Source organism: Triticum urartu, chromosome 2, assembly GCF_003073215.2.
Source record: "Triticum urartu cultivar G1812 chromosome 2, Tu2.1, whole genome shotgun sequence".
Taxonomy (NCBI): domain Eukaryota; kingdom Viridiplantae; phylum Streptophyta; class Magnoliopsida; order Poales; family Poaceae; genus Triticum; species Triticum urartu.
This window is the reverse complement of record NC_053023.1, coordinates 716,333,269-716,354,757: the sequence shown is the minus strand read 5'-3', so window position 1 is coordinate 716,354,757 and position 21,489 is coordinate 716,333,269.

The window sequence follows — 21,489 nt, the reverse complement described above, 5'->3', positions numbered from 1 at the left end:
GTTTTTAGGTCGTGGTTCTATACTCAGTGATGCCGTTGGAGTTGATGGACTCACTTATCTTCCAAGCCTTCCGCTGTTATCGCTATTAGATGGCCTTAAGCCATATTTATTGTAATAAGTTCTCTTATGAGACACTCGATGTAATAAGTGTGTGATTGCTACTCTGCTATAAATCCTCCGCGTACTGTGTGGTGTCAGCATTACTGATCCAGGGATGACACCAGAGCACAGAGATCAGACTGTTTGAGGTCTAGTCACTACAGAGATGGTATCAGAGCACACGCTGACTATAGGACACGACCACTAATCTAAAAGACCTAGATCACTATTCATTTTCTTCTCTTCTGACCTCTCATCTTTTCTACTCTTCAGGATGGCGGATGCAAGGAACAAGTTCACGCAACCAGATGAAGATACACCCTTTGGACGACACTAGAAGGAAGTCACTAGATACCTGAATATAGGAGTACCAAGCTTCACCGAAACCTACAACGCCACTTTACCTGAAGAAGAGCGTTGGATGATTCAAGTTCAAGTTTCAGGAAGGACGTTCATGCCAGTCACTGAGCCCATAGAGTTTTCTTTTGATGCACCAACTTGGACGCATTGGAGAAGTCTACCGCAATGATCTCAAGGATACTATTTACCAGATTTGTGGGCGCCGAGATGAGCACTGGGAGATGATAAGCACCAGGAAGGATAGATCAATCACAACTTTTATCCAGGAGTTAAATCAGCATATTCGACGACAGAAGAACCAGATGTGCGCCGACATGATAGATCTGAAGAAGGCTAAGACAAGAATCAAGGAACTGGAGGAAGAACTCAAGGCTACACGTGAAGATTATGAAGAGGAAATTGAAGTATTGGTGGAGAAGAATGATGACCTGATCAAGAAGATTGGAATATTTATGGGAGGCCCTACACCAGTAGAGGAAGACGAAGAACCCAAGGAGATTAGCCCGGAAGACTACATCATTATCGACGGCACTGACTCGGAACCAGATAATAGCGATGATGACTATGTTGATGAAGCTGGAGCAGATATCATGGAGTCGGCAACCGAAGAATATTTCTAGTAGACCACCTCATCAGTAGTAGTAGTCCGAGCACTTTTGCGATAGTTAGATCGATTGTATGCCCTTGTTTGATTGATTGAAGTGAATTGTTTGCTTTTTCCTCATGTGCATATGGGTAGTGTTTTCTCTTTAGACCCCCTCTATTCTTACATCTCATCTTTTCTAAACCCTCATATGCCTCCGAGACGTGACCCCGGATTTGCTTTTCCACCGGAGCTCACCCAGTTGATCCAGCAGCAGAACACATTGATGCAGTTGCTAGTCCAGAATCAGAATCAGGGGAACAACAACAACAACCCACCACCACCACCACCTGTTGATCACTTAGCCCGTTTTCTTAGGCTGAATTCGCCGGTGTTTTCCAGTAGCACCGAGCCGATAGTAGTAGATGATTGGCTCCGCAAGATAGCTAGGGAGTTGACCACAGCAGGATGCACAGATGCGGAGAAGGTGTAGTTTGCCGCACATCAGCTAGAAGGACCCGTAGCATCATGGTGGGAGAATTTCACAGCCACTTTCCCAGTCGACACTATCACATGGGACCAGTTTCAGCAGGCTTTTCGTACTGTGCATGTTTCAGCAGGAGCTATGGCCATGAAGAAGCGTGAGTTTCGCAACTTGCGCCAAGGAGGACGGACAGTTGGCCAGTATGTGGAGGACTTTAGTAAGTTAGCACGTTATGCCCCAGATGACGTCGCTACGGATGCAGCTAAGCAGGAGAAGTTTCTGGAAGGACTGAATGATGAGTTGAGCATCCAGTTGATGGTAGCAACCTTCAACAACTACCAGGAGTTGGTAGATCGTGCTCTAATGATTGAAGGGAAGCATCAGCAAATTGAGAATCGCAAGAGGAAGTATGGACAAGGAAAGTACACTTCAGGAGCTCAGCAGAAGCCACGTTTTACCCCTAGACCGGGAGGACATTTTCAACATACCCATGGAGGAGGTAGCTCGCACAATCACAATGGCACCAAAAATGGTAATGGCAATGGAGGAAGCAACAGCCAGAATCGCACCAACCCACCAACCCCAGCCAAGAAGGACCTAAGCCAGGTCACTTGTTTTAAGTGTCAAAAGACCGGACATTATGCCAATGAATGTCCTGAAGGCCAAAATGGCAATGGAAGTTCTGGAAAGAAGCCGAACCCTTTCAACAGGGGACAGGTGAACCACGTTAGCGTGGAGGAGGTTGAAGCTCAGCTCGATGTAGTAATAGGTAAGTTTTTGGTTAAGTCATTTACTGCACTAGTTCTTTTTGATACTGGTGCATCGCATTCATACATCTCAAGGGGATTTGTGGATAAGTATAACCTACCAACCCAAGCCCTTAGGTCACCCATGTTAGTAACCTCGCCTGGAGTAGAGTATGTGGCTAGTCTATGGTGTGATCGGTTACCATTAAGGATTGGTAACTATGTTTTTCCCTCAGACCTAATAGTATTGGAATCTCAAGAATTGGATGTGATATTAGGCATGGATTGGTTATCAAAGTATGAAGGGAATATTGAATGTGCTAGTAAGTCAATTTTGCTTACCACCCCAGAAGGGAGAAGGATCAAGTATATATCTCGGCATGTGCCAAAGAGGACTCAAGTAAATTGCCTAACAGGAGTTGTGCAGGAGGAAGTACCAGTGGTAAGGGATTTTCCTGAAGTATTTCCGGAGGAGTTGCCAGGCATGCCACCGGACAGAGATATTGAGTTTTTGATTGAGCTAGTGCCAGGCACAGGGCCAATATCAAAGAGACCATATAGGATGCCAGCAAAGGATTTGGTGGAAATTAAGAAGCAGATTAAGGAGTTACTGAATAAGGGATATATTTGCCCAAGTTCTTCGCCTTGGGGATCGCCAGTACTTCTAGTAGAAAAAAAGGATGGATCGTTAAGGATGGTTGTTGATTATCGAGGATTGAATGAAGTAACGATCAAAAACAAGTACCCACTACCAATGATTAATGATCTGTTTGATCGATTGCAAGGAGCTAAGGTATTTTCCAAGATCGATCTGCGATCAGGATACCACCAGTTGAAGATTCGAGAACAGGATATTCCGAAGACAGCTTTTACCACCAGGTATGGGTTGTACGAGTATACCGTTATGTCATTTGGTCTGACTAACGCACCTGCCTATTTTATGAACATGGTGAACAAAGTGTTTATGGAGTTTCTGGATAAGTTCATCGTAGTGTTCATTGATGATATCCTGGTTTATTCGAAGAATGAAGAGGAACATAAGGAGCATTTGCGTTTGGTACTTGGAAAGCTCAGAGAACATCAATTATATGCCAAGTTCAGCAAATGTGAGTTTTGGTTGAAGGAAGTAGGATTCCTCGGACACGTTATATCTGGAGAAGGTATAGCAGTTGATCCCACTAAAGTTGATACCGTGACCAAGTGGGAAGCCCCAACAACAGTTGGAGAGATCCGGAGTTTTCTTGGACTCGCAGGATACTACCGGAGATTTATTGAGAATTTCTCAAATATTGCGAAGCCTATGAAGGAGTTATTAAAGAAAGATACCAAGTTCATATGGACAGAGGAATGTGAGGCTAGTTTCCAAGAGTTGAAAAAACGTTTGGTTACCTCACCAGTGTTGATTTTGCCAGACCAGACCAAAGATTATGAGGTGTATTGCGACGCTTCACGTCGAGGACTTGGAGCAGTGCTTACGCAGGAAGGGAGAGTTGTTTCATATGCCTCAAGACAACTGAAGCCTCATGAGTTGAATTATGCCACGCATGATTTGGAGTTAGCAGTCGTAGTGCATGCATTGAAAACATGGAGACATTTCCTCATTGAAAATCATTGTGAGGTGTACACGGATCATAAGAGTTTGAAGTATATTTTCACACAGAAGGAGTTGAATCTCAGACAAAGGAGATGGTTGGAGCTTATCAAGGATTATGATATGAAATTGCATTCTCATCCCGGAAAGGCTAATGTAGTAGCTGACGCATTAAGCTGTAAGAGCCATGTCAATACGTTAATGATGGGAGAAATACCAAGTGAGTTAGCAGTAAATCTTCGTGAACTATGTTTGGAAATAGTTCCGAGAGGCTATGTAGCAGCATTGGAGATTCAGTCAATTTTAATGGATAAAATCAGGGAAGCTCAGAAAACTGACAAAGAGATTGCCGCTATAAAGGAGAAACTGAGCAAAGGAAAAGCTAAAGGATTTCGTGAGGATGAGCACGACACCCTATGGTTTGAAGACCGGGTTTATGTGCCCAATGACCCGGAGATCAGGAAGTTGATTCTGCAAGAGGCACACGATTCACCATATTCGATTCACCCAGGAAATACCAAGATGTATTTGGATTTGAAGGATATTTTCTGGTGGACCGGAATGAAGAAGGATATTGCGGAGTATGTAGCAGTTTGTGATGTGTGTCATAGAGTAAAGGCAGAGCATCAGAAGCCAGCAGGATTGTTACAACCATTGCCGATACCCGAATGGAACTGGGATAAGCTAGGCATGGATTTTATCACGGGATTGCCCAGGACTCGTTCAGGCTATGACTCGATTTGGGTTGTAGTCAATCGATTGACGAAAGTAGCTCATTTCATCCCAGTAAAGACCACTTACACCAGTGCTAAGTTGGCAAAGATATACATGACCAGAATCGTATGTCTGCATGGAGTTCCAAGGAGTATCGTATCAGATAGAGGAACCCAGTTTACTTCAAAGTTCTGGAAGCAGTTGCACGAAACTTTGGGTACCAGGCTAGAATTCAGTACAGCTTTTCATCCACAGACAGATGGACAAACCAAGAGAGTTAATCAGATTTTGGAGGATATGCTGAGAGCTTGTGCGCTAGATTATGGATCTAGTTGGGACGATAATTTGCCATATGCAGAGTTCTCTTACAACAACAGTTACCAAACCAGTTTAAAGATGGCCCCTTTTGAAGCTTTGTACGGAAGGAGGTGCAGGACACCGTTGTCGTGGAATGAAGTTGGAGACCGCCAGTTGTTTGGACCTGACTTGATTAAAGAGTCTGAACAGAAGGTGAAGCTGATTCGCGATAGGCTCAAGATAGCCCAGTCCAGGCAGAAAAGTTATGCAGATTCTAAACGCAAGGAGACAGTTTACGAAGTCGGAGATAGAGCTTATCTTCGAGTATCTCCATTTCGGGGAACAAAGCATTTTGGAGTTAAAGGGAAGTTAGCGCCACGATTTGTAGGACCATATCGAGTTTTGGAGCGTATGGGAGAAGTGGCCTACAAGTTGGAATTACCTGAAGGATTGTCAGGAGTTCATGATGTGTTCCACGTTTCTCAGTTAAAGAAATGTCATGTGGAGATGGCGGACATACCGTTGAGAGACACAATGCCCTTGGAAACTATTCAGTTGGATAACGATTTGACCTACGAGGAGAAACCAATTAAGATCCTCGAGTTTGCTAGCCGAGTTACTCGCAGCAAGGTTATCAAGTTTTGCAAAGTTCAGTGGAGCCACCACACGGAGGATGAAGCCACCTGGGAGCGAGAGGAAGATTTGCTCAAAGACCACCCTCACCTATTTTCTAGCCAATCCGAATCTCGAGGGCAAGATTCATATTAAGGGGGGTAGGTTTGTAACATCCCAAATTTTTAATTTGGAATGTTATACATTAGATCATCAATGCATACCATATTTTATTTTGCATTTTGGTTGATCCTAGAAATTCTACGCAACTCAATGACCCACGGAAAGAGTTGGGGATTTCGTTATTTTCATATTTGAGTTTCCTCAAATTTTGAGAATAGGATCATTTGATTTTATTTATTTTATCATTAATTATTTCTACTACAAAAGTATGAGAGAGGGAATAAAATGGCTTTCCCAAAATAAAGAAATATTGAGGATTTAATAATAAAATCAAATAAGATTTTATTTCGGAGTTTTTCGGTGTTTTATTTGAATTTAGGAAAAATGTACATTTTTCAAAATTGCATTTAGGTCCCAAATAAATGTTCACCTTGTGCGGCTTGATTTTAGAAGCCCGTGAAAATTTATTTCGGAATTTTTGGAGTCCGTTTAGTATTTCTTTTTATTTTTATTCCGAGCGAATAATTAAAAAAACGAACCGACCTACGGGCCGTGTCCGATAGGACTCCCGGCCCGCTAGGCTTTATAAGCCGGGGAGAGGCCCAGCCGAAACCCTAAGCCGCCCCAGCCCCAGCGCCCGCCGCCGCCGCGCCACCACCACCGCACGCCGCCCAAGGTTTGCCACCTCGATTTCCGCGCTGGTTTTTTTAGTTTTTTTCGAAAAATCGTTCGGTTTTTCTTTGGTTTTTTTAGTTTTGTTTTTTTAAATAGATCGGTTTTTCCGCTTTATTTAAATAGCAAGCATTCGTCCGTTCGTTCGTTCTAGCGAGCGTTCGTCATTTTTCTTTTTCTCGGATTAAATCCGCGATTTTTCTGATCGCGATTCCTGATCCGATTTTCGTTTTAGTATAACTTTTCGCTCGTTTATCGGAATCAGGCGATTCAAGCGCCTAGAGTTTCGTCTCGAAACCCTCTATCTGTTTAACCAACTTAAACAAAATTTGGCTACTGTAAAATTTGCCTTAGATCCAGATTAGTAGAACGAAGTTGTTTTCTTTCGTCGTTTGACTTTCGTTGCTTCGTTCGTTTTGATTCTTTTTGCCAACCGGAGTTCTTAAGTTGAACCTTCTGGTTAGATCTCTTATTTGAGTTTTACCTGTGCATTAGATGAGTACTTATTGCTTGCTTGTTTGTTTGTCTGCGATAGAATACCCGGAGTGCGCCGCTTGTTACTTCGAATCGCTAGGTTTCCCGGATCATCAGCAAGGCAAGTAACACTTTGATCATACTTTTTCTACTACCCAGTTTTATTGCATTAGATCAATCGTCACACATTGCATGACTAGGATCTAATTAAATTGTGGGATGGGAAGTAGATGAGGTAGTACCTATTACCTGTTTATTATCAAACCTTTGGGAGTTACTTCCGCGTTTGCTTATTATGCCATGCTATGCTAGTAGACGTGGATTGGGTGAGTGATATCCATGACAGATGTGAGTTTGTTAATTAATGGTTTATCTAAGGTGGCAATTTAAACACACATCTGGGTGGATTGAGGCACTTGGGTATTCCAGGACTTGCCTGTTTTCTTTTGGACCGCCATCCAGACTCAAAGGGATCATGAGACTATTCATACTAGAAACTTCCGTGTGCAGCCACAAGCTATTATGGGATCTAGCATAGTTGATTAAGTCGTGCGAACTCTTACAGTGGTAGACCAGCAGATGTAGGGGATGTAGGTGGTACAGTCTACCCGATCGTAAGGTGCTAGCGTTTCTGAAAGACTATGTCTCGGTCATTCGTCTTCTCAAACACCATGTGGTGCGAGAAACCAAACGGAGGCGATCGAGTCTTGTGGGGAAAAGTGTGCAAACCTCTGTAGAGTGTAATAAACTAATCATGGTTAGCCGTGTCCCCGGTTATGGACATCTTGAGTATCTAGTACTTAGATTATCATGTGAATCTCAACATGTTACTCTAAATTAATTTTGTTGGGTTTTGTTTAATGATGTTACTTAATTGGGATTGAGAATGCTGTCAACCATTCTCAATGTTTAACAACTACCATGATAGTAAAATAAATTTATTCCTTTGAAGTAGGGAAAAATTGGCTTTACGCAAAACTGTAACCATAGAGCTTTCCACCAGCCAAACATGCATATAGTATAGCTGTTTCATTCCATTACTCTCTATGTGTTACCTTGTCAGCATATTCCATGTGCTGATCCGTTTCGGGCTGCAACGTTAATGTTGCAGACTTTTCAGACGACGATTAAGGAGTTTTTAGGTCGTGGTTCTATACTCAGTGATGCCGTTGGAGTTGATGGACTCACTTATCTTCCAAGCCTTCCGCTGTTATCGCTATTAGATGGCCTTAAGTCATATTTATTGTAATAAGTTCTCTTATGAGACACTCGATGTAATAAGTGTGTGATTGCTACTCTGCTATAAATCCTTCGCGTACTGTGTGGTGTCAGCATTACTGATCCAGGGATGACACCAGAGCACAGAGATCAGAATGTTTGAGGTCTGGTCGCTACACTTATCTTGTAAGAATGTTATACAAAACTCTCCCAAGTTGGTACAGATCAACATAGCCTTTACACATTCATAGGATAGTAAGTAATGTTATAGCTAGTACTACCTCCGTCCAGGTGTATTAGACCCCCTCTTATTTTGTGCTAAAGTTTAACCTATAAGTTTTGTTGAATAATTATCATTTTTCTGTTAAGTTTAATCCATAAAAACAATAGGTAAAACATGACCAACGTGATAGAGAGAACAATTGAGACATGGAATTGATTGTTGAAACTAATCATGCAATTGAGATCATAAGCAACAAGCAACATATCCATGTCGATCACTAGTAGTAGTAAACCAAATGCTAGCCCTAACCAGAGAGGATAATATGGACATATGGAACAACAGCAGAAGACGCAGAGGGTCGTTCGTCATGTCATCAAAGAGTCCGTCAACATTGGGGAAGAAGTTGTTGTTGGGGAACTCATCGTTGGGGATGTCGTCGTTTGCAGGCACAATGAACAAATGTAACAGCCCGAGACCGACGCTCCAGATGCCTTCCAGTTATTTTGTTGTTGCCATGTGATTACTTTGTTTGTTGCATTCATCACCGCATCAGTGGCATTGCATCGACACTCCGTTGCCGCCATTTTTCAAAACTTGCATCCATTCATAGTTGCCGGTTCTCCTCGTTCTCATTGTTGACCATTCGAGACCAACCACACTTGCACATCGTTAAAATATTATTTTCTAAGTGGGAATAAAATGTTCTCGAAATAGGTTGAAAGTTGGTGTGCGGTCTTGTTATATTGTAGCTAGATAGACCGCCTGCCAAATTTCGCCGCATTTGGAGGTCGTTTGATACCCCAACAGATAAACCTATAGCGGCACTATAGCCTGTCAAACATCGGATGTTTTCGGTATTTGTAACTGTCACTGGGCCGCACTAATTCCCTCTCATCTCAGCCCAATCACTCTCTACACATCCATTGTGCCCCACATAAACCCACCTAGCCTACCCCTCTGCCCGAAACCATCGGATCGCGATTGGAGGGTCCGAAACCCCCAACCCAACCCTAGCATCTCTGCCTATAAAAGGAAGGCTACCCCTCCTGTTTTGGAAACCCTAGCACCCTTCCTCGAAATCCGTAGCCACCTAGCCTTTTGCCGCCACTTGGCGCCTCCTCATCCACCTCCTAGCCGCCGGAGATCCCTCACCTCAAGCCGCCGCGCCAAGTCCCCGTATCGCTCTGGGCCCCTTCCGCTTCGTCCATGCGAGGTGAACAAGCGCACGAGCAGCGCCCCGTTGACCGCGTCGACGCCTCGTCAGGCCGCCCCTTCTCAAAGCCCTGTGCGTGGCCCAAATCCGTAGCAGGCCCAGCCATCTCAGCCAAGCCCTGGCCCACCAGATCTGCACCAGCCCCGACCCGCCTTCTCTCCACTGTGGACCGAAGCCCATTTGGTGAGCCCCCAGCCGCTGCCCTGTTATCCATCAACGTGCGCGAGATCTGCTATGTTGCACCCACTATTTCGGCATGTTTAGTTTTTTTCTTCTGTTGTGGCGAATTTATCTATTTATCCAGGACTGCATAATCACAGAAAATGCCATTAAAATTGCATTCCTAATATCTAAATAACCGTGCATCTGAATTAAACATGTCATATATGTAAAATGTTTAGAATTTCATCTAGTTTCATAATTTCCAACTTTAATCCATGTTAAAAATGTTTAAACTTGTTGTTTGCATTATTTGCATAACTCACATGATAAAATGATTTATTTCATAACTAAATAACCGTAGCTTCGAATTAAATTCCTTTCCTTATGTCCTTTTCCTTTTCCTTTTTTCATGTTTTTTTATTTTCCTTTTTTCCTTCATTTTTCATTTTACTTTTTCTATCTTTTTTTTCATTTTGGAAAATATTTCCACTTCATGAACATTTTTTAAATTCATGTTTTTTTTGAAATTGTTAACATTTATCGAATACATGAATACTTTTAAAATTCATGAACATTTTTTGAATTAGGGACTATGTCTCTAATTCACAAACATTTGTTTAAAATTTGCATTCATTTTGGGAATTATGAACATTTTTTGAAACATATGATCATTTTTTGAAATCAATGAACATGTTTTGAAATTTGTGAACATTTGACAAAATCTTGAACATTTTTTGAATTTATGAATATTTGACAATTCTTTGATTTTTTTGAAATTTGGAACTTTTCTAAAAAAACTAAATTATTTAAAGAAGAAAAGAAATAGAAAAGAGAAAATTCAAGAGCAAAAAAATGAAAAAAACAAGGGACGTCACAAAAGGACGCGTGGGGGGCTGGATACGTCATTCGCCAGCGCCTGGCTGGCCGAATAATAGGTCCCTTATAATTCGGTTCGCGAGGACTATATCTTTGCTTTGTGCGAGTGTTTCGATCGTCTCTCTAAAGAGATTATGTCCCACCTGTATAACTTGTAGCTATTTGTCCGGCCCATATTCGTTGTTTCTCTCTTCGCTGGATTTTAGGGCTCCTTTGATTCAAAGGAATTTTATAGGATTTCTGAAGGATTGAAATCCTTAGGATTTTATTTCTATGTTGGTCATTTGATTCATAGGATTGAATCCCATAGGATTTTTTTCCTATGGAATCTTTTGTACTACATTTTATAGAAATCTAACATTCCACTCCAAGCCTTCTTTTACAATTCCTTTGTTTTTCCTGTGCCATCAAACACTCATTGCTAATCCTATAGGATTCAAGTGGGCATGCCACTCCAACCATATACTTTTCCTATTCCTACGTTTTCAAAATTCTATGAATCAAAGACGCCCGTAATATGTTCGCTGTGTTGGTTTCCACGGGTTTTCTTCTTCTATTTTTCTCTTTCATTTTTTGTTGTTTCTTCAGCTTTCTTTATTATGTATTTCAATGGGTTTCAACATTATATTTTTGTTTTTATTTGTTTCTTTCTAGGGTTTCATAGGTTTATTTGTTTTCCATGCTTTCTTCATATTTCTCGGTTTCCTTGGTTTCTTTCTAAGTTTTTCATTTTCATTCTTTTGCGTTGGTTTCCTTACTTTTTCAATCTTTTGTTTCATTTTCTTGATTTATTTTTGTTTTTACTTTCTTGTCAATTTTCATACAGATTGTACATTTTTATTATATATCTAATACATTTTTATTACATGGTTAACATGTTTTAAAAACTTATTTTTGGATACATGGTTAACATGTTTTAAAAACTTATTTTTGGATGTCTACTTTTTTCATACAGATTGTACATTTTTATTATATATCTAATACATTTTCTAGTACACTTTTTAGACCTTTCAAATACATGTTTAACATTTTTTAAATAAATGGTCAATATGTTTTTGTAGAGAGTTAATATTTTTTTGAATGCTGGATTAACATGTCTGAAGTACAAGATTAATCTTTTTTAATACATTGTTAACATTTTTTCTATACACATTCAACATTTTTCAATTATGTTACAATCTAGAGATAGTGAATCTCTGGTCTTCGTGCGACAATTCTCGTTTAGTTGTTGCGCCTATCATTTGGGAAATAGGGGAGATAGCTCACAATCCTTCTTCTTTTTCGGTTCAGCATGTCAGCAGGACTGCCAATGAATCCGCTCATTTGTGTGCCAAGCGTGCTCGGGCACTAGATGTAACGGAAAGCTGGCTCAGCCTCTTGGTTGAGTGTAATCGTTTGATACTTTCATAGTAAAACTCCCATATTCGATGCAAAAAAATGCAGTAAAAGATTAACCTATTTTGAGTAAATGGTCAACATTTTTTATGTACACATTTAGCATTTTTCAAATGCTTGATTAAAAAATTTCAAATACTTGTTTAACACTTTTTTCAAATACTTGATTAATATTTTTTAAATATGTGATCAACCTTTTTCACATTTTTTAAATATTTTTGTATACATGAGAAACATGTTCTCTATACACATTTAATAATTTTCAAACGCTTTGTTAACATTTTTTCAAATATTTATGTAAAGTATTTTTGTAATATATTTCTTTAGAATATTTGAAAGTACAAAAAAAGAAAAATAAAGAAAAAAACAACAAAACAAAACAAAACAAAAAACAAGGCTCTGGCTCCCGCGCACCTGGGCCGGCCTATCTCGTGCCTCCCTTCAGGCGAGGGTTCGCAGTGAGACGTACAGGCGCCCAACTCGGTTAGAATGCGTACGTAACGAGATTGTATGTATCGGGATTCTCTAACCCCTTATTGAGATACAAATTCGCTAAGTACGACTGCAACCGAAGTTGGTTCTGGATCCTAGGTTGGGAGAAATTAAGAATCGGATTTTGAAGTTTCAAAAAAATTAGTTTATGCACATTGTTCTGTGCAAGTTGAGAAAGAAATAGGGAGAAAAAGAAAATCACTATATGAGCTCTTCACTAAAAAAGTTTATCGAGCATGTGTGTGATACTTTGATGTGAATGTGATCGATCATGTGGAGAAATTCCAACAGGGCGTGAACGAAGAAGTGAATGGAAATCACTCGCTGAGCGAGCAAGGAAGTCACTCACGGGTAATTAATGGTGTGAATGGAAAATCACTGGGACCTTTTATTTCATAGAAGGTTACCGCCTAGCTTTATTAACGAGGCTTTTAAGGTTATATAGCTCGCTGGTTCCGTACTAGGACTAGTGAGAACAAAGGAGCTGTGCAGCGCTCAAACTAGAAACTGCAGAAATAAAGATATAAGCCAATGCCGACGCAAAGGCACGTCGGTTCGGTGAAACACTATCATACAGCAGTAGCTCGGGTGGCTCCACTAACCATCCATGCCCGATGAAACTGCAGCCTACCGGTAAGCCGCCCAGGCCTTTACGCGGAGGTTGGAGATGATCTTCTCAAGATGTCGCGGCCTCTATCGACTATGCGGTGGACCGCTACAAGCTGCTACATGTATGAGTGAAGTCTCTACGTAGGTAATTTGGTCAGTTCTATTTTTTTTGAGTGGTAAACTAAAACTTTATTGCGAAGTAGCAGCTCGGTTTACAGGAATAACTTTATTGCGAACTAGGTCAGTTCTATTGACTTTAGAAGATTTTATTTCAGATACAAAGGTTACCCGGGCTTTAGTTGATTGCACCAAATTGTAAGGTAAACCATTTTCTGGCTATCAAGACCCTGCCCTTACCTTGATAGTTCCAGGCTATCAATTTCATTGCCCTATGTTGCTTAGCAGATTTGTATCAACACTTGGAATCCCCACCAATTACTTTAATCAGGAGATTAGCAGGAAGCTTTTCCACTTATAGAATGCCTTTTCAACTTTAAGCATTGATTTGAAGGTAAAATTAGGATAGGAGGAATTCAACAATTTGTGTGGGACAGATGGAGGTGGGGAATCAGGTTCAAGCAACAAAGATTAGGGCCTGGAAAATCTTTGGTTGAACAAAATTGGGCGAACAGGGAGTGTGTGAGTCCTTCGTGTGCAGAGGACAGGGGGAGGAAACTACAGCTACAGAAAGGGGGGCGGGAGGGATTAGGGGAAGGCAAACTAGCAAAAGGACTATATCGGGAAGGGAATCGACAATGATTCAGCAGATCAAAGGGATTAGGAATCTACTCAACGAGCTTGTTGGGAAGAACAGATATGTTCGAGGACGAGGAGAAAGGTTGATGGAGCTAGGAGATTAGCGCAAGATCGATTTTGAAGATCAGTGGGAGGGAAGTGTCGGCGTCAACGCCAGTCGCCGGACAATGGCCGAAAATTCGCCACACAGGCAGTCGTTCTTTCTCGAAAGGTTAGGTCTGTCGCTGCTTCTATACACTGTCAGCGCTGAATCCAGAAGTTCAGCGCTGAAGCTGGGAACTGCAGAAAAAAAGATACAGGCCAATGCTGATGCAAAAACACGTCGATTCCGTCAAACACTGTTACGTAGTAGCTCCGGTGGCTCCACTAGCCGTCGACGGCTGGAGGAACTACAGCCTGCTGGTCAGTGGCCCATGCCCATATGCGGAAGCTGGAGATGAACCTCTCAAGATGACGGGTCACCTGACAGCCCTGCAGTGGACCGCTACTCGTTGCTACGTGTAGAACTGAAGCCTCTACATTGCTCACTTGTTTAACCACTACGCTATCAAATATATGCTGCCACTAGATTACCGATATCTCCCAATCCCAATACATTACGTATACCACAATACGCATGGATCGATGCTGATACATATGACACGGGTTCATTGTTTTATACTCTGAATTTTTGTTCATTTGTACATATATAGCCCCTCAAACTCTATTGATGTACATATATTGTACTATGGCTAAGGTTGCGCCAATTATGTCTGTCAATTGCCCGATTTGATTGTACCAGGTGATAGGTACGTACGTAGCACAAGGCATGCATATGAGTAATACTATGTTAAGTTGTTCTAAAGCCATGCGCGTGTGTGTGTGCGTGATCCAAAGTAAACGCGGTGGAGAGAGGATCCTGAATTAAAAACCAGGCAGAATAATTTGATGACAATGGACGACATAACAGCAAAATATGCGTAATTGCTGATAGGGGTCATTTGTACACGATGTATCTACTAATTTCTCACATGCAAATAAGCAGGCAACTGTGCATATTACAAAACAGTAAAACTGAACCACCTACGAGACATCACAGTGTTTTAGCATCATCAGCCGTCGGATCAACCATTGTAACGGAGAAATCGCTTCATGTCCCACCGAGCGTCGCTTGCTATTTTAATCTCGTTGTGATACAGTTGCCACACGTAGTCAGAGCCACTACTCCATAAGAGCAAGCACAATTTACGAAACAATAAAGCTGAACCACCTACGAGACATCACATCGTTTTCGAATCGTCAGCCGTCGGATCAACCATAGTAGTGGAGAAATCGCTTCATGTCCCACCGAGTGTCGCTTGGTATTTTCATCTCGTTGTGATCCATTTGCCACACGTAGTCAGAGCCACCACTTCATAAGAGCAAGTATAATAGGATGTTGTAAGCGATCTATAAGAATTTAAATAATAAGGAAATGTAATAATAAGAGTATATTTCTGCAGAGTTGGAGGAGAAAAAAAAGAAGCGGATTGTAGATTAACAGCTAGTTGCAGCAAATGCTCCTAGAAACTTTGTGAAAAGGTGGGCCATAGTAGTATATATTTATAGATAACTATTATATGTGCTGATTATAAGATTGACTATTGATGACATGAGAACAACATATAGCCAAGCTATACTCCCTCCATTCCCTTATACAAGGCCACTTCGTTTTTCATGTCAAACTTTGACTTATAATTTTTTCTCGAGAAAATATGGATTATATGTCATAAAAAATATATCATCGGAAAGTTCTTTGAAATGTGCATCCAATGACATGCTTTTGTGGCATATAACTCACTTTTGGTTGGTAAAATTAATGGTCAAAGGTAGATATAAAAATATGAAGTGGCCTTATACAAGGGAATTGAGGGAGTACTATCAACAATGCTCTAAGCTAAGCTAGCGATCACCTCGCTCGTTGTGCTGATCGGTCGCAAAAAAAAGCCCCTATAGGCTCATCCACAGTATCCTTTTTATTTTTATTGGGCCTAGGCCGCATAGATTCCTCAAATTTGAAAAATTCCATCAACCTATACAAGTACAAATGATGACGAGAGAAAATAAAAATATAAATGTACAAGAAACACAAAAAAAAGGGAAAGAGGAAACAGAAAATCAAAAAAATGAGGGGGGTTGCGGTGGATCGTACACTGTGGAACCCGATGACTATGCATGAGAAAAACAATAGTACTCTTAGAAATGTGTCACCTTTATTTCTGAAACAAGAGTCGTTTGATCCATCGATGAAGAAAAAGAGAGTTGCCTAGTTAATTAGTGGAAAACCGGATAAAAACGGCCACAGCCTGTTGATCAGGCACATCCTCGCCGAGGTCATACATTAGCGTCATCATTATACTTCCCGAGCAAGCGACTCTGACTTCGCCCATAGACAACCAAGCCCACACCATAGAGGTTGTGTGAAGCCACATGAAGATCCATGTGAGGCAATTAGCCACCCCATGGGCAACAGTGCAGCTTCGATTCTAATGGAGAGCTATAAATGAGAACTACGTAAATTTGGCATCGTGGAATATCATTGAACGGACCACCTATAGCCCGTCATCATTGCCATCCGAACCCATACCGCAACAACTCTGATTTTAGTGCAACAAACAACTCGTGATAATCCCTTGGACACCCTGAAGAGTTGACTACCTCAACCATTGCCATGAATCCAACACGGTTGTATTGTTAATTGTGATCTTTGAATAATCAAATGGTCAACCAGGGAGGGAGATAGAATTGGCATGTGGGCTCCACATGTCATAACATCCAACGCACCGGTCAAACAAACGGTGTAGACTTTGTAGGCCAGGTGGACCTAACTGGTAGGCCATCCCTGTCATAACCATGGTTAATTTTGAGCAAACGGTCAAGAAAAATTAGAGTGAAATAGGTCCGTTTATGTCAAAAATTCTGATTAAAGTGGTAGTTATGGGGGAAGGTTGTCTGAATTGTGGCTGTTTTTATAAAATACTCTGGGTGAACAGAAAGTCACTAGACTTGAAGTATTTAGCCACTGGTAGCTTCTTTAACAGAAGGTTATTGCCCGACCTTAATTACAAGGCTTATACAGATTCGAGGTTCAACGCATGGTCCAGTGACAACAAGGAAGCCGCACGGTGCTCAAGCTAGAAACTACAAAAAGAAAAGCCAGTACCAATGCAAAGGCGCGTATTCCGTGCGTAGCTCCGGTGGCTGCACTAGCCCTGCATGCCGCGAGGAATTGCTGCCCGCAATTCCCTGGCTTGGGCCCTTGCCGCGGAGGCTGGAAATGAACCTCTCAAGATGGCGCAACTTCTGTGGCCACTGTGGTGCACCGCTACTCACTGCTTCTTGTTCTCAAGAAAGCTCTACGTAGGAAATTTGGTTAAGTAATGCACTACCAGATATATGCTGCCACCAGATTACTGATGCCTCTCGGTCGTAATAAATTACGTATACCACACTGTGCATCGATCGACGCCGATACATGCGACTTTGTTCACATTCCTTATAGTCTGAATTTTGGATCTGTAATAATGCTCTTGTTGCTCTACTATATAACCCGTCGATCTCTATTGATGTACAGGTATTGTACTACCGGCTAAGGTTGTGCCAGCTATGAATATCAATGTCCACGATTCGATTGTACCAGTTGATAGGTAGCACATGACATGCATATTGTACGGTTAGTCATTCTAATGGTACAAGACTCTCGTATGTGTGAACTAAAGTAAACTTGATGGAGAGAGGATCTTGAATTAATAATTAGTTAAAATAAATTTTGATTACAGGATGGACGACACGATAGCAAAATGAGGGTAACCTGCGAACCAACATGTGATTGGATGGTTAGGAGAATAGTGATACCCCTAGCACACCAAAGTTCAAATCCAGGTGCTTGCATTTTCCTAAATTTATTCCAAACTTTCCGGCTATACGTGTTCAGTAGGAGGAGACATTTCCGTCGAGTACGAGGCACCTATTGGTGACTTCGTCAATCTAAGATGATATGAACTTGAGTCTCTCGAAGATGCTCATAGAGGCAGGGTGTGCGTGCATGTGTTCACATAGGTGAATGTATGCACGTATATATGAGCGCCTACGTCGGGACTGTGTTCTCAAAAAAGAAAAGAATAGTGCTAACTTATTCTAAAAAAGAGGGTAACTACTTAGAGCATCTCTAGCAGACCCCTTAAAGCCTCGGCCCTTAAACCATGGATAAGGGCGAAGAATAACGTGTTTTAAAGGTCGAAATCGGCTACGGCCGAACAGAGCCTGCAAACCCGGGCCCTTAAACCATGGATAAGGGTTAAAGGTCGAAATCGGCTACGGCCGAACAGAGCCTGTAAACCCGAGCAGTAAAAGAGAATATCTCCCGGTATCCTCTTTTACCGCTCGGGTTTGCGGTCTCTGTTCCGCGCGCTGCCGATTTCGACCCTCAAACATAAAATCACACAAAGCAATTTACCGCGATTTGACAAATAAAACATACCGAGAATTCAAATGCAGTTTTGAGGACATTTGAACATAGTTTCTGCGCCACAACCCAAAAGACATCGCATCCATCATCATCATCACAAGATGAAATCTTCACCGCCGCCATTGCCACCACCACTTACCGAACCACCATGCTCACCGAACCTTGGCATCGCATGGCCTCTTCCGGGTAGCCTCTTAATCTCCAGGATCTCCAACCTTACTATGTCATGCCATTCTTTGGTGAGCTCATCCATGTCATTTCGATTCATCATCATGTTCTTGTTCTCCTCTTGAAGGAGCTTGGCCATGGCTTTGTCCTCCTCGGCCATGGCTCTTCTCTCCTCAATGGAGGCCTTGCACATGGTCTCTTCCTTGAGTAGTTGCCACTTCTCTTGCTTCTCTTGAGCCTTCTTCTCGGCCAACTCTTTATTTGCCTCCAATGTCTTGATCACCAATGCCTCATTGGACTTGACCATGTGATCTATCTTGTCCCGCAATCTTGATGCCTTTGCTTCCCTCTTGATCTTGTCCTTGTCCTTTCTTGTTTTCCATCGCGCTTGTTCTTGTTTCTTGGGCCATCATCATCTTCATCATCATCATCTATCTAGGTGAGTGCACCTCTCGACAGTGGGGATTATTTCTCAATCAACTTCCACTAGTCGCTATTTTGAAGAAATTTCCAACAATGCTCTAGTTGAAATGACTTGCCACTGAAAGCTTCCATGTCCTTGTACCTTTCTTGCGCAATTTTGTCCTACAAAATGAAAACAATGTCAAATTATGCAACCACTCCGACGGCTACAAATATGGTTTGCACAACTTGGGATGTGAAAACAAACTCACATAATAAGATTCAACGGTACCACTTAGAGGTGCATTGTGGACTTGCTCCAAGCAAGCAGCCCAATGGCTACAAATTGGCTTGATCACTGTTGGGGAACGCAATAATTTCAAAAAAATTTCCTACGCACACGCAAGATCATGGTGATGCATAGCAACGAGAGGGGAGAGTATCATCTACGTACCCTCATAGACCGTAAGCGGAAGCGTCATGACAACGCGGTTGATGTAGTCGTACGTCTTCACGATCGACCGATCTAGTACCGAAGATATGACACCTCCATGATCTGCACACGTTCGGCTCGGTGACGTCCCGCAAACTCACGATCTAGTAGAGCTTCGAGGGAGAGCTTCATCAGCAGGACGGCGTGATGACGGTGATAATGTTGCTACCGGAACAGGGCTTGGCCTAAGCACCGCTACGATATTACCGAGGTGGATTATGGTGGAGGGGAGCACCGCACATGGCTAAAGATCAATGATCAACTTGTGTGTCTATGGGGTGCCCCCCTTCCCCGTATATAAAGGAGTGGAGGAGGGGGAGGGGGCCGACCTCTCTAGGCGCACCCCAAGGAGTCCTCCCACCGGGAGTAGGATTCCCCCTTCCCTTTGTTGGTTCTAGGAGAGAAGGAAGGAGAGGGAAGAAGGAAGGGAAGGGGGGCCGGGCGCCCCCTCCTTTGCTTCTTCCCCTCTCTCCCACTAAGGCCCAATAAGGCCCATATACCTCCCGGGGGTTCCGATAACCTCCCGGTACTCCGGTATACTCCTGATTTCACCCGGAACCATTCCGATGTCCAAACATAGGCTTCCAATATATCGATCTTTACGTCTCGACCATTTCGAGACTCCTCGTCATGTCCGTGATGAAATACGGGACTCTGAACTACCTTCCGTACATCAAAACATATAAACTCGTAATACAGATCGTCATTGAACGTTAAGCGCGCGGACCCTACGGGTTTAAGAACTATGTAGACATGAACGAGACATGTCTCTGGTAAATAACCAATAGCGGAACCTGAATGCTCATATTGGTTCCTACATATTCTACGAAGATCTTTATCGGTCAAACCACATAACGATATATGTTGTTCCCTTTGTCATCGGTATGTTACTTTCCCGAGATTCGATCATCGGTATCTCAATACCTAGTTTAATCTCGTTACCGGCAAGTCTCTTTACTCGTTCCGTAATGCTACATCCCGTAACTAAGTCATTAGCTACATTGCTAGCAAGGCTTATAGTGATGTACATTACCGGGAGGACCCAGAGATACCTCTCCGACAATCGGAGTGACAAATCCTAATCTTGATCCATGCCAACTCAATAAACACCATCGGAGACATGATGACCCACAAGTGTAGGGGATCTATCGTAGCCTTTTCGATAAGTAAGAGTGTCGAACCCAACAAGGAGCAGAAGGAAATGATAAGCAATTTTCAGTAAGGTATTCTCTGCAAGCACTGAAATTATCAGTAACAGATAGTTTGTGATAAGGTAATTTGTAACGAGTAGCAAGTAATAAAAGTAAATAAGGTGCAACAAGATGGCCCAATCCTTTTTGTAGCAAAGGACAAGCCTGGACAAACTCTTATATGAAGGAAAGCGCTCCCGAGGACACATGGGAATTATCGTCAAGCTAGTTTTCATCACGTTCATATGATTCGCGTTCGGTACTTTGATATTTGATATGTGGGTGGACCGGTGCTTGGGTACTGTCCTTACTTGGACAAGCATCCCACTTATGATTAACCCCCATTGCAAGCATCCACAAGTATAACAGAAGTATTAAGGTAAACCTAACCATAGCATGAAGCATATGGATCCAAATCAGCCCCTTACGAAGCAACGCCTAAACTAGGGCTTAAGCTTCTGTCACTCTAGCAACCCATCATCTACTTATTACTTCCCAATGCCTCCCTCTAGGCCCAAACAATGGTGAAGTGTCATGTAGTCGACGTTCACATGACACCACTAGAGGGATGACAACATACATCTTATCAAAATATCGAACGAATACCAAATTCACATGACTACTTATAGCAAGACTTCTCCCATGTCCTCAGGAACAAACGTAACTACTCACAAAGCATATTCATGTCCATAATTAGAAGGGTATTAATATGCATGATGGATCCGAACATATGATCTTCCACAAAGTAAACCAACTAGCATCAACTACAAGGAGTAGTCAACACTACTAGCAACCCACAGGTACCAATCTGAGGTTTGGATACAAAGATTGGGTACAAGAGATGAACTACGGTTTGAGATGAGATGGTGCTGGTGAAGATGTTGATGGAGATTGACCCCCTCCCGATGAGAGGATCGTTGGTGATGACGATGGTGATGATTTTCCCCTCCCGGAGGGAAGTTTCCCCGGCAGAACAGCTCTGCCGGAGCCCTAGATTGGTCCCGCCAAGGTTCCGCCTTGTGGCGGCGGAGTTTCTTGCTGAAAGCTTGCT